The sequence below is a fragment of the Dromaius novaehollandiae genome, chromosome 5 (genome assembly GCF_036370855.1).
Source record: "Dromaius novaehollandiae isolate bDroNov1 chromosome 5, bDroNov1.hap1, whole genome shotgun sequence".
Classification (NCBI taxonomy): domain Eukaryota; kingdom Metazoa; phylum Chordata; class Aves; order Casuariiformes; family Dromaiidae; genus Dromaius; species Dromaius novaehollandiae.
Window position 1 is genome coordinate 24,405,021 of NC_088102.1, and position 14,564 is coordinate 24,419,584.

At 40.2% G+C, this 14,564-nt stretch overlaps 1 protein-coding gene and 1 long non-coding RNA gene across 6 annotated transcripts in view; one reads left to right on the plus strand and one right to left on the minus strand.

The window, feature by feature from the left end:
* Window positions 1-14,564, minus strand: part of NRXN3 (neurexin 3) — a 1,034,003-nt gene that overhangs the window by 85,276 nt on the left and 934,163 nt on the right. The window lies entirely within an intron of this gene.
* LOC112989980 (uncharacterized) lies at window positions 472-14,496 on the plus strand. Its single transcript, XR_003260966.2, has 4 exons — window positions 472-546; window positions 12,060-12,223; window positions 13,619-13,696; window positions 13,815-14,496. It is a non-coding gene; the product is annotated as an uncharacterized LOC112989980 (long non-coding RNA).

Sequence of the window (14,564 nt, forward strand, 5' to 3'; positions counted from 1 at the left end):
TTCTTTAGTGGAAAACCTTTTTAAAAAACAGTCTCTTCAGTTTTGAATGGTAGGTTTTGGGGTACTTTTTATATTGTGCTCTTATACATATAGCAAAATATGTTCTGAAAATGATAGCTATCTGGGAACTCAGCAACTTTGCCAACCAGCAAAACAGCTTTCAGCCCATTTCAGCTCACAGCCTACTTGGAGTGATAAAGAATTGCTGTGGTCTTGCACTCGAAAGGACTGATTTCATTATCACACTCAATGAAGGTTTTAACTTCACATTTCCTCGGCTCCGCCTGAAGGAAAAACGATACCCCTGATAGCCAGAGAACATTATTTAACCTAGTTTACCAAGGAGTTTAAACGGTAACTAAGTTATTTCTCCTTAAAAAAACTAAATTGCAAAGCTAGTTACGTTCAGTGTGCTTAACATAGCGAGACTTTGTACTATCAGGTGTTAAATAACAAGCTGGTTTGATTTTCTATATGGCAGTATGTTGGGTTATTCCATGGAAAGGTTTTACAGCATGCTTTGAAGGTGAAAATGAAGCCTACCTAGTAAGTAGTCTTTTAATAAGTTTGTGGTCTTTTCTTTCATGCTTGTCAACATTTACAACATCTGGATTTAAATTTCTCTGTCCTGAAATCACTAATATGATGAATAATTAATTATACCACAGAGAGCAACTTCTTATCTTCAGTATGGATTTTTACAGCTGATCTTGCTGCTATATGTAAGATTAGCAAAGTGGACCTTTTTTTAAAACGTGTTAACATGCTGATGAGTCTTCCGGGCTTAAGTTTCTTAAAATGGTTTCTTAAAATAGAAGGTGATGAATTATAAACAGGAATTTGTTATTTACAATAAATTACTGTATTCTAAGGAATAATGGGATGGATTCTCTTCTTAGTTATATATCAATAAAGTGGTAATTATAGTCTAGGATACTACTATTAATGGTGTGACATATGCTACATTAGCACCCTTACAGTGCTATGTATGGTACAAGCATTCCTGGCAAGAAAGAGGGGGAAAAATGGGGGGGAGAGGTGCCGTGAAAGTCCATGCCCCAGAGTTCACACTGTAAGCAACTGGTATTTCCATCTGAGAAGGCAAGCCAAAAGTAATCTTTTAACCTGAGCTTGCAGCGTGCTTTGCAAACCTTCATTCACTGATTTTAATGCCATCCTTAAGAAGACAGCAATTATTCAACCAGATCAGAGGAATGATCCATCTATCTAGACCAGTGTTGTATGTTCTCCAGGGGGAACAGAAGTTGTTCCCAGAAGAAATGCAAGAATGCCTATACTGACCATTTTATGCAGCAACATGGACCACAACTACCGATTCTCCATAATTTCACAGTGTGTTTCTGTTAGTGATTTAAAACAAATTTAAATCCCTTTCAGGAATACTAGAAAATATTACTGAGGATTTTTTCATTAGTATATACTTGTTTAATCCCCTTTTGAACACCGATAAATTCTTTGGTTTAGACTCTTTTTGTAATCAGTTTTACAGGTTAATCATCTATTGAATAGAAAACATTTTTTTCTATCATCTTCAAAAGTATCACCTTTCAAATCCATTGAAATCCTCCTGTTCTTGCAGTTTTGGAAAAGACAAGTAACAGCGTTCTGTATATCCTCCCCAAATCATTCAGGAACTTTAGTCTTGCCTTCCTCCTTCCTTCGTCTGCGACAGTTGCAACCTCACCAGGATTTCCTGATGCAATTTACTCTTCTGTTTCTTGTCACCTTTAGCAGCTATTTTTTGAACAACTTCTGCTTACGCTATTTCAGGATCCTATGAGCAGAAATGAATGCCATGTTCTTGGTGAGGATGTACCACTGTTTTATATAATGCCATGATTAGTAGGATTTTCTAGACCATTATTTCTATATCAGTGTGGTGTTTGCTTTTTTGACTTCTGCTGTGCAATGAGCAGATGTTTTTACTGAGCTGCTGAAATGTCCCCCAGGTTGTTTTCCCCTGAATGATTACAGTTAGTTTAGAACCCAGTAATGTGTATGAACAACTCAAGTTATTCCCTGCAATTGGTATTGCTTTGTATTTGTCAACAGTGGATTGCATACGATGCTCTGCTGTCACTACAGCCTCCTTTATTAGGTCCCTCTGAATTCCTCAGTCTTCTCTAATACTGACTACTGTAAATAATTTTGTATTATCTGCAAACCTTGCAACTTCACTGCCTACTCCCTTTTACACATGACTGATTAAACAGTGGTCCTCGAATAGAGATTTGAGGCATCCTTCCAGGCACACTGTGTGCGCACGCTTGGTTCAGGCACTTGCTCTTCCATTCTCTCAGAAACCTTTTCTTGTTAGTCTAAGCTCTTCTCCCTTTTGATATTTCTACCTTTGCCTTCCTGAAAAGACCAGCTTTGGAGCATGTTTTCTCTAAAATAGTTTAACTTGTAGGACAAATTCCACAAAAAAAGTCACTCAGCAACTCCAATGTATTTTAGGAAATTTAATCTCTCCCTTTACTCTTCCATTGTTAAGCTGACCCAAGGATCCTATATTGAACATCCTGCTTCTGATATTCCACCTGGGGTAATTGTTATCCTGTCACTGCACATAGTAAACCAAGGATTGCCAAAATTAATTACTCATCCAAATCAGTGACTTGGCTGGTAGTACAGACAGAAGTCCAGGATCACTGTCCTTTTGTAACTTTTAGATGACATAATTAGCTTCAGTTCTAAAGTGGCAGAAAAGGAAAAAAAATTTCAAATCGTAAAGGCTAGGAAGAGAACAAGGAGGTGAACAACAGAACTGATGTGTCAAAAACAAACTGTCAAGCCAATTTGATTTTCTCCATGAATTGCAGATGGGGTAAAAACAAAACATGTTATATCCTGAAGATCCTTCAACAGTCTCACATGCCACAGGGAAGCATGGGTGCACAATGGTGCAAGAACAACTGTTGGGGGCGGGGGGGGGGGGAATTAACAGAATAAAATGGAAGGATATATTGAGGAGGTTTGTCCTGGGCTTGGTACTAATACTTTCTTTAGGACTTGGATGATGGAGTTGGGGTGGGTCGATTAAATCTTCAGCTTACATCAAATTGGGATCTTGCAACCAAGTTAAAGAACAGAATTTAATTCAAATTGATTTTGGAATTGGAAAAAGTGATTGAAAATATAGGAGGAAATGCAACAAGGATAAACAAAAGTGTCTACAATAAGTTAGACTAAACACCTGCCTGACTGCAGAAGCAACTAGCTATATGGCAGTTCTGAACAGGAGGGTCTGGAGGTAAGAGTACATCAGAGGATGCACATCAGTCAGGAAAAACATGCTGATGTTAGACTACAACTGTATTTGTACACCCTGGCCTGTTGTTTCCCATGCTATCACATAAATGCAAGCCTAAGGTGTAGTACTGTTTCCTTTCCAATGGATTCAACATTGGTAAAGTTTTAATTTAAGCACTGTGTTTGGGCACTACACTTCAAGAAAGATCAGTCAGCTAGAGGCAGGCAGGAAGACAGCAACAAGAACAATTGGACATCTAGGAAACAGAGCCCACAAGAAAGACTAAACAACCTGTTCTTCAGTTAAGAAGCTTCTGCCTGTACACAACAGTAGTATTAAAATACGTAAAAGGATGCAGCAAAGAGCACCACATGCATGGTGGACAAGATCAGAGGATGAGCTTAATCCGCAGGAATGGAGATTTTAGATGCTTGGATGAATTTCCTAAAGGCAAAGGTGAATATTCCACAATTTCTGTACCAAAATCTTTCTAATGTTTATTTATTTTTAGGAGCTTGTTTTTTAAGAACTGATTAGACAAACATCTGTCTGGATTGAGCAGATGGCCTTATGAGCTTCCTTCCACTCTCTTTGCCTGCAATTCTAGCTTAAAAGAAAAATGCTTTCAATAAAACAGTTGCAAGAAAAACGCTGAAGGTAACAGAACTGCTTTTGTAGAAATGGGAATAGGTCACGACATTGAGGAAACGAGTCTGCACTGTGCTAGTTAAAACCCCTCTTTCACTCTCCATTTTAAGCTGTGAGCAATAACTGAAATGAGTGCATCCATGAGAGATGGATCACTAGCATCATCTGTGTGATGTGACTAGCATCATCTAGTCACAGCAAGTGACTGGAGTGAGATACTCTGAATTCTACCTCTGGCGTCGCACTGATTTACCCTGCAGCCTTAGGCAAAAAGCTTGAGCTTTCTGCATTTGCTTTCCTATCACTGAAACAAGAATGCATATCTACCTCAAAAGTGTGTCATAAGCATATCATCGTAGGAGCCCTGCTCGAAAAGGTTTGTTATCAACAAAGCTGAGAAAAACGTACTTCCTGTAATACCATTTCAGACAACGTAAGGGCCTAGAAGCATTGTTCTCTTCTACTGTTCCTGATGCCTGTATCACGCAGTGGGTTTTGATCCTTTCAGGCACACTGTCAAAACAGCTGAAGTAATTTCCTATGAATTCATGGAAAAGATCTCAGCAGATGGTCACCACTTACAGTTTTGACCCATTTCCTTGCCTCTTGCTTGCCTATTTGAACAGGACAATTACAGCTCCTAGCGAGAACATTTTTATCACTTTCCTCAGTGGAGTAAATAGTTCCAATCTAAGAAAAGGTTGGCCTACAAAATTTTCTTTCCTGAAGTTCCTGAATAAACCTAGTTCCTGTGCCTCTGACCTGAGATCAAACTACTCTGGAAGGGCAAAGGTACAAAACTAGTCCCCCATGCACTTACTTTTCATCCAGGAATCTCAAGGTATTTTATAACATTAATTCAACTGAGCAATACCTTAGAAGAGATGAATCTACACTTTAGGAATGGAAAGTTCAGTGAGAGTTCAGAGAGTTTTAGTGATTAATTCTACATTATAAAGCAGGGCAGTGGCTGATCTGATCTGCAAACAGGATCCAGATAATCTCATTTCCAGTTGTGCATACTATGATTACCTGTATATAAATTTGTGTGTGTACAAAGGAGCTGTTTACCTGTGAAGATAAATTGAAGCTTATCATTCTAGCTTCCTTTTACTTCGTAAGAGTAAATTTCAAAAACAGGCTCAATTCTGAAATAGGCAAGGGAAAATTTACATGTTTTAAGGAATAATTAACACTTTCTAAGGGCAGAATCTTTAGCAGATGAGAGTATTGGCTGGCTGAAACTATTCCAAGAGGTATATGCCTTATTGAGAAAACCAAGTCTACTGTAGAAGTAGTAGAAATGCCAAGTCTAATGCATATAATGGAAGAAGGCATCCTGGCTACATAGTAGGCATTGTGAAGGACGAACTTTTGTTTGCCCCACTTATTACAGCTGCACAGGCATATGAGCTACTTGAATTTTCTAGATAAAGAAAATAGTCCTGAATTCCTAGCAACGCCTCTGCATAAGCCCTGTAAGAGTTACATAAGCTGCCAGCCTTTAGCCTCTGAAGTTGGGTTAAGTCTCTTCTTGAGGGAAGCACCCAGTGAAGAGCAGATGATACATCTCTTCCACTGTCCAGACCTCAGAAATGGTTACATGTTCAGCATGGGACAAAGTGAACCTGCAACAGAGGGGGCTTGGAAAGTGTGCTTAGTGCTTTACAAGAATTGGGGAAAGAAAGGGCAGATATTAATGCTTCAGTGGAAGTGAAGGGTGCTACAGTGCCACACTTGGTAAATTGGTTCTTCATTTGTCAAGCTATAGGTCAATATTAGTAGCAGTTTTCACCTAATTGCCCAACCAGTGTTTCACACCTGAACCGATGGTAGGCTGTGGTAAGCTTATCGAAGGCTTCTACAGCTCAAGAAGCAAAGCAGTTAGAGCCAAGCCACCAAAACAGCTAGACATTATGGAGTGCTGTAATACCCACCCACTCATTTCACATGAGCCACGGAAATCTTACAAATGGTAACGACTCTCAGACACTAATGACTTACATTTGATGTGTGGTGGAAGTCTACAGGCAGTAAGTACTCTGACTCCTTCTTATTCACATGATTTATTCACACAGACTCCTTTCAAAAGCAGGTAAAGCACTGAATGAGTTAAGAAAAACCTTATACAATACCAAAACAGATCATCTTTTATTTTCAGATACTCTTTCCATCTCAGTGACCATAACATCCCTACTACTTAGACATGCCAGCAATGCAGAAGCTCGTCATCTAATAATAACCAAGGAAGTAATAGAAGTTGCTGTGACGCTCGAAGTCTGAATCACCTTTAAGATCCTTCCAGCTGGGGACAGTCTGTTTTGAGACACGCTGCTCAGTAGAGAGGGGAAAGACAACATTCCAGCCTCAGGGTTTCTTAAATATTCAGCAAAAATTAGGAAAGCAAGAGGCAAAGCTGTCTTGAGAGCAGTGCTGTCAGGAGATGACAAAACTAGTTGGAGTTTCAGGTCTGCAATGCTAAAGGAGAACTTTCTTTCAGCCTACATGTGAAATGTAGGCTTTATAGAGAGAAGGTTTTATGGATGCTAAGACACAAACAAATTATCCATGCATTAAAAAGTACTGCAAGTATTAATTTAAGAAAAGCAATAATCCTTCTCCTGCATGGTACAGATACCAGACATAAGGGCAGGCAAAGGCTGATAAGAGGTAACTGGAACTCGCTATAAAGTGACAGAAAGTCATATACAAATGAAGTGTTAAAGAAATGAGATTGAATGGGCAAGGGGGAATTTTCACTGTTAAAGTTTGAAAGACATTTTAGTCCAAACTAATATTAATTAGCAATACACCTCACACTTGTTTTCAACACCCACACAAACACTAGTCCCACATTCACATTCAGTTGATACAGTTCAGACAGCTAATAACAGCATTTGGTAGCTGTTGGTAACCACCAGTTATCACATGACCTCCTGCTAGCATGGTAGTGCTATCAATAATTCCCATCTTGCACAGCTCAAAGAAGACATACCAAATTGTACAAATGTGTACCAGGAACAAATAAGCGCAAGGGCTCACTTGGACATAGACTTACAGTATTACTGTTACAATTACGTGATATATTTGCCTGCAAATCAGAAAGCTTAGTACATTAGGTATGAAAGAGAACTCTGCAACCAGTAAAACATCTGCAAAAAAGGTCTAATGTGAATGGTATCATGTTTTGTTTGATAGTCTAAGTGTTCAGAATCTCTACCAATTGCAGATATTTCTGGTCTACAGCTCAGGATACTCCTTCTCCTTTTTTAAAAGGCTCATTCTCATTAAACCAATCCAGTGACAAAAAAAAAAACAAACAAACAAAAAAACAAAAAAACCCCCAAAAAAACAGTCCCATATTATTGTTTTACCCCAATCTGGAACACTGCAGAAGAGAGGGATATAAACACCCACAGCTTTTTCCACAGATGACTAGGGGACATCTGAACTAGAAAAGCCCAAGTCTGAGATTGGTCACTGTTTAAGACTGTTGCTCTTCCTGTGCCTCCAGCCACAGGTAAAAGCCATTCAAGTCCCCTGCACTAGAATAATTCTCCCTCAGGCAATACCCACGCACTGCAGATGCACCCAGATGTTATCAAATGCCTATGTTGTGTCCCTTGCTTACCTCTAGCCACAAATGGAAGCTTTTCCCAGAAATCCTATCAAGTTTGCATTTTTTATGCAAGGCTCTGGAAGACCAGTACTGAACAAGACTACAAGTCAGTCCTCAGAAAAGAAAATTGAAGTTATTTTTACACAGCTCAGAATAGAACACACAACATGTACAGCTTGTCATCTGCTGTGGTTAACTTCAACCTCAGCAGCAGCAAATGCCAAGGTGCACACGCATTTTGACTAGTCTCTGCAGTAACAGACCAAGGGAAGATAGTGCCCATCTTACCACATGACCACGCTTGTGAGCTAAGACCAACATACATTTAATTTGCAAGTTTGTAGAAGTGATTGTTGACCTTGACAGGACTCTGCTGTCTCCAAAAAGGAACTAGTTACTCCTGACTCTACCTGTTGGGTTTCTTGTATTCAAAAAGACTCATCCCAAAGAAGGTATCTAGCCTGAACACGACCCTGCCAGTGTTCTCCAAGAAGAGGTGTCAACTGAGGGCAAGTTTATTTAGACGCTGGGAGTAAAGATCCATCAGAAATAACGTGGTAAGATGAATAGTGTTTTTCACCCATAGATCTGAAAATGCTTTCCAAAGGAAGAAAACCAAAAAACAACCCAAAATGTATCAACACCATATTATATAAGGGGGAAAACAAGCATTCAGATGTTAAAGCACTTTGGGCGATATTATGTTGAAAGGCCAAAGTCCAGCAACAAAATGCTGTTGAAGAGATCATAATAAATGGTGTAGGTAGTAGTAAGGGACTTGACCCATTGACTCATTTAGTCTTTTCCATTGTAGGATTGTATAGTTCAGACCTACAAAATTTTTTCTAGTGTCCTATCTACTGATATGTACTGGAAAAGTAGACCCCAGCAGTTATGAATTTACCAGCCAGAATGGGCTCAGCACTGTATAAAACAAATGTTTTCACTGAAGATTTTGCTCAGTCACCTACAAAAAAAGACAGTGTTCAGGGAGAGAAAAAAAAAGAATAAGAAGAACACATACACAAAACCAAAAAACTCGTGAAAACAAATGATGTTTTCCAGTGTTCAGAGCTATTTCAGCATCTCTCTGGGTCAGTTCAATTATAACTGTCCTCCAAAAGAATCATCGTCCCCGTGTGAGGCCATACAGATCCCTTCTAATACCCTTCACCACCACTATCAGTAGATGGAAGTCAACAAATTTCAGACTAAACTGTTCCAGTTATCACTGTCCTGGAGAACATAAGCACTGCAATAGACCTCTTCAAAAACCTAGGTGGTCTTTGCTGAATCTAAAGCAACAACTGCAGCAGTTCTTTGAACTCCAACTTTCAAACAAGGTGTCACAGCAGACACATTTCTGTTACATTTACCAGTTGCTGCTAAAGTCTGTCTGTGGCAGCTCTAGTATAATTTTTTGCTCTGTAAGTCTCCCAGGGTAACCTCTGCAATGAGTGGGAATCACTAAGATTTCCTCAAAAAGACAAAAACCTAATTATGAAAAGGCCAAGTTATCCAGCTAGTTCAAAATGACCCTTCAGCAAGAGTACTCAAACTTTTTCTCCCCTTCCCCTCCCTTCCTACTGCCAATACCCTCCATTCTTACTCCTGCTTTTCTTATTTCCTGTTCTGCAAGAGGGAAGATAATCTAAAGAAAAAGTGAAAGTGAGAAGGAAAGAAAATAGAAATGTTTTTATGTATGTAGACATGCATCACTGAAATGTACCCATTCAGACATTAAGTGTCTACCCTTAGTTTTCCAGGTTCCCTCTACAGTCAGAGGGATCTCCAGGGGGTAGTTCATTCCTCCTAACCTAGGCTTTTTTTTTTTTTTTTTTAGGATGGGATGATCTCCCTCTAGAGATACCCATCTCTTACCATTAACTATAAAGGGGATTAAAAATACTAGCTATGACTATCTGGCCAACTTTTTTCCTGCTAAAGTTCAGCAAGATGACTCTCACACTTTGTACATCGCTAGACACTTATCCATAATAGATAACCATGTCAGCATTGACAGGTATGACAGCATGCTCCCCAAAGCTGACAAACAGCACGTGAAGAAATAAAGCAGTAAATACTAACCTCATAATGTATATTTCTAGTATAACATGCAAGCCTGAAAAACTGCATTTTAAGGGACATTTGTAATTCATATTAGAGAATGCTTCTCATTATGCAAGTCTTGCTCAGCCTGCAGCCTCCACAGCAAACACTTTGGCTAGCTTCAAGTCCATGTAACATCCACATGACACATTCTGTATTGGTTAAGTAAAAAATGCAATAGGACTGCAATCTCTGAAAAGTCCCCAGGAAGGGGTGCACTTGCTACTGCTGAATGGCAGCAGAAGCCACCTTGAAAATACAGGCAGGTACAAAAGAAGTTCCAGCTTGCACAAAAGAGAGGAGAAAAATGCTCAGAGAAGGGACAGCCTCAGTGCTAGTGCTCAGAGGCAGCTAGTTGTCAACTCCCCCCATCAGCTAAGATTCTGAAGGAGCTTAGAAACATCTGTATTCTTAAAAACAGCTTACAGTTATGCTTTACTGTTATACTTTTATGATTAACCTTTCAAGTTAGTTATAAAAAAGTTTGAGCCTGCACTTCTTGTTTTCCTTCTCACTTCGTCTAGTGGCAAGAATGATCTCAAAAAATTCTGGGGTGTAGAATTCTGCTGTTACTTTGCACAAAAACTAAAAGCTGTTGCAGAAAAGCCTCCCAAGTATCAGTAATCCAGCATAAATTCAAAAGTTTCCTACCCAAGCTGCAAGTGTCAGGCTGCAGCCTGCCTGCATCAAAAGCCACTGAGACAAGCCTCCATCAGCAGAAAGCAAGCCCTCAGTGGCAAGGGACAGGCAATGAAGGGGATAATACAGGATTACTAGAATTATGAGTATTGTAGGCACCCATTTCTGTAGCAATCAAAGAATCCCTGGTGGGCTGACAAGTACTTCAAGAACAACGTGACAGAAGCCCTTGGGCTGCACTGGGAAGCACGTACAGTGTAATTCATAAACTGTCATAAGGTGGTAAAAGATAATTACAAAACTAGATCTTGAGCTTTATGTTTCCTCACAAAGGTCAAAGCAGAAAAATAAAAGGTCAAGAGAAGGCTTGCATAAAATAACCAGATTAGAAGCTTGTTTCTCCATTCACTCGTTGAATTAGTGAATACAAGAACAAAAGCAAAATATCTCATATCAGTTTTATTCAGCTTTGGTTTGAAGGAAGAGTCAGGCTATTTTAATTTATAGATAGTTAAGTCTTCATCTTGCCATAGTCACTACTGTGACTACAGTGAGGTGAAGCTTTGTGCAACTTAGCTTTAACTTTAAAGCTTGCCTATTACAGTCTAGTGAAAGCATTCTACAAAGAGGCATAGAGTTTAATGAAGGCTGACTTAAGCTGCTTCTCCAGTACACACTGAATTCTAGGCTGCCACTCTTCAAGGATGAGGCTGATTTAGTTTGAAGAAAGACACTGGGGGAAGGAGGGGCAGGCAGAGAAAGATTTGATTATAAAAAACACCAAATGACGCAGGTGTGGCTGACCAGAGGTCCCATCTACACCGCTTCATAATACAGAAGTAAGATAGGGTGCAAACCATCCCCCCTCCAAAACTAATTTTAAGCAAATAAATGTCAATATTTTATATCATGCAGAATGTGCTTCTATGTTACCATGGCTAATTGAGTAATAAACATCCTGGGAGAACTGGATGTTTTCATGAACAGTGTTTGCAGGAACATTAGCCAGGATAGTATTATAAAGGCAGTCAGTCCTCATGCTCTGGGAATTGACAGCCAGGGACAGAGTCCAAGGGAAATACAGCATAAACATGTAAAAGCTATGAGGAGGTGCACTGGGCAGGTAATATTGTCCTCTGAAACCTCCTGCCCATTCCATGGTGTCAGCTATTTTCTGCTAAGCCCATCAGCTAGACTATTAATAGCTCTGCAAGCAGATTCCTCCTCCCTTTACTCGCAGAGAACAGCTTCCTCACCTCTGTGCTCTGCAAGTCTGCTGGAAATAGGAAGGACACACTGCTTTTAAATGGCACAGAGATGCTACGGACTCCCAGAGTTTGTGAGGCTGCAAGAAGCAATTCCATGCCAGTGGTTTTGTATCAGTGGCTAAGGTTCATATTCAACCGAGATTACAACAAACAAAGTGGAAGCACTGAAGAAGTGATGGTGGTGGTGGGGGACCTAAAGGGGGCTAGGAGACCTGTGTAAGAAAGGAGGAAGAATGCAATAACTGAGGTAATGGCAAGGGAAGGGGGTGGGGGGGGAAAAGACACACGCTGAGATGGAAGAGGTTAAACCAGAGCCCCGGCAGTCTAACAATGTTACTGTGAATTCTTTGGGGGGAGACAGCTGCTGCTGACAGCAGAGCAGCTTCAGAAAGCACAGCAGAGGTCATTCAGAAAAGCAGCACATCACAGAAGGCCTTTTTTAATTTAAAAGAAAAAATCCAGAGTTTGACATGAATAGTTTTTTCTTTGATTTGTTTTTCAGGTCTGCAGATAAAGACAACACAGTAAAGACTGAAAAGGACATGTGAGCTCATCTTTTTACAGAAGCTTTCAACAGCATAGCAAGCCTCTCAGCCTTAGTGAGAGCACCATGCAGGTGTGCCACTCAAGATGTATTTTAATAAGAAACATCACACTCCTGAGCAGGTAGATAATTAGGACTCACTTGGCTTGGGGAGGGCGGGGGGGGGGGGGGAGGGAAGATTCCTTCAGAAGCTGCAAGATTTTTACCCAGGTACAGAAAGAGCAATGAACAAGCCATTCTCATGGGATGCTAACACAGGGTGCGAGTTATCAGTGTAAGAGGCCAAAGCTAAAGAACATTTTAGTGAAAACCCTAAACTTGAACTTAAGACACACACACACCCCCCACACACTTTTACTGGTTCAAGAAAGACTTCAAAGTGGCAGAGCTGTCACAGGAGAAACAGCAGCCCCAGGAACAACTTAACTGGGTGAATACACCTAAAGAAAAAAGCATATTCTGCTGCAGCAAGTACTGTATCCCACTGAATGCTCTGGATATGCATCTCCATTTAGTGCTACAGTATGTAATGCCATGAAGGAAGCTTCAAGAGAAGTATTGCAAGGGCACTGAAAAGCCTTGCCAGGTTAAAAAATAACCTTGTTTATAACAAGAATCTTTGATAGCAAGAGTCAAAAAGGATGTCTACAATGGTTTAAGATGTTAGTATCCCCAGCTGTCTGCCTCACCCGTCAGCCAGAGGTTACTACCCCTGCAGCAAGGACAACGAAGAAGAAAGTGTCCATTCCTCTGCCGCTCCATTTTATGAGCCAGTGTACAGTGCAACCTGCTAATTGAAAGGGGCTGGCACGAACCAAAGCAGCTCAAGCACAAGTGTATGTCCTGCTGGCTCTGCCAGGAGGCAGAGAAAGAGGTGGGCAGAGACACGAGTGATGACCTTTTAAATTGCAAGCTTCACCAAGGAAAGTCTTTCAGAGCCCTAAACATTAAAGCTTTTCTGTCTCTGCCAGAGTTGGCCACTTGCACTGTGTGTACGCTTGTGCCAATATTGAACCCCAGCTACCTTTGAAAACAAAGGCAGTATAACCAGGTAACAATAAAATCATGTTAATAAGGGGTCACCTGTGAACTACTTTGCTTGTTGAGAAGCAGGGAGTATTAGCTCAGGCAGTGTGACAAGACAGAGAATCCTGTTGCCACTGCCCAAAATGAATTCATTTAAACCTAGTTTGGACACTGCTACAATGTTGTTCAGATCTACCCTTCTTTCCCTAGTGGTAAAGAAAAAAATCCCCACCACACACTCTAAGAGAATTGCTTGCACAGGTTAGCAAAGTATGCTTACACAGGTACAGCCATGAAATTCAGATAGGAAAGATACGCTAATTAATGCACTTAATTTTGCATGTCAGAAGGGGACATTGTTGAGGTGAGACACTGTTCTTATTGAAATCATTTGACTATTCAACAATTTTTTAAATATGAGATTTAGACTTGGTGTCCTGATGCAATGTCAATTGGTTAAATACAACCTGCCTCTATGCTTTTGCTTTTAGCTTTGCAGCCATACTGCAAGTGCCTTCAGTTGTCATCCCTAATCACTGCTGGTTTAATTATATACTGTTAAACAATAGGTAGGTATTATCCTACAACTAGTTTTATATCTATGTGTGTGTGGGGGGAAGATCCTTAGATAGTTTGTAAAGTGTTTTGGAAATAAGCTTTGCTAACACCTGTTTTCATTACTGTTAGTACACATATGCAGTGCTTTGCCAGGTGCCAGATTGTCTACCAGAGACTGAAGTCTTCAGTCAAGGGGATCAGATATCATCCATTTCCCTTGTTACAGAATGAAGAATCACAGCTCCATCCAGTAAGAGTTGCCTGATTTGCTTTAGACAACTCCATCTACCTGGCATCAATGTCACGGATTATGAGTGTCCCCAAATTGCACATAAGAAGGAAAGCAAACTCTGCATCTAGCACCAGGAATGACTGAACTCCTGCATACAGTCTGATGCCAAAGAAAGTCAATCAAATTAAAATTGGCTTCACTGATGCTGCCACATAGGCCACAGTCCAAATTTCACCACTCTGTAAATGACGATCAGGACAAACTCATTAAAATAGAACAGAAATGGCACCTGGAACAACTTGATTCTGTGAGATGAACAGTCACTACTACAAGTGGTGATCAGAGAGGAAAAAAAAAGAGAAAAGACAGACACACACAAAAAGCAATTCCACTACAGATATCATACCAGAGTTATAGGACAGTCTGCATCTCTTTTCCTGATCTCTTGCAGGGTTATGTGAACCTCTAATCTTAACTGCCTCTAAAGGCCCTTTTGTCATTTATTTGCATTTCTTGCTATAGCCCTTCTAACAACTTTTGTTCTTAAGGGTTTTCTTGGAGAGCAGAAGGAAAGAGGAACAGAAGAGGTCTGGGTTGATATCTCCCCTGCCCAGTCCTTGCCTTCTGCTGATGAATTTGCACAAGAC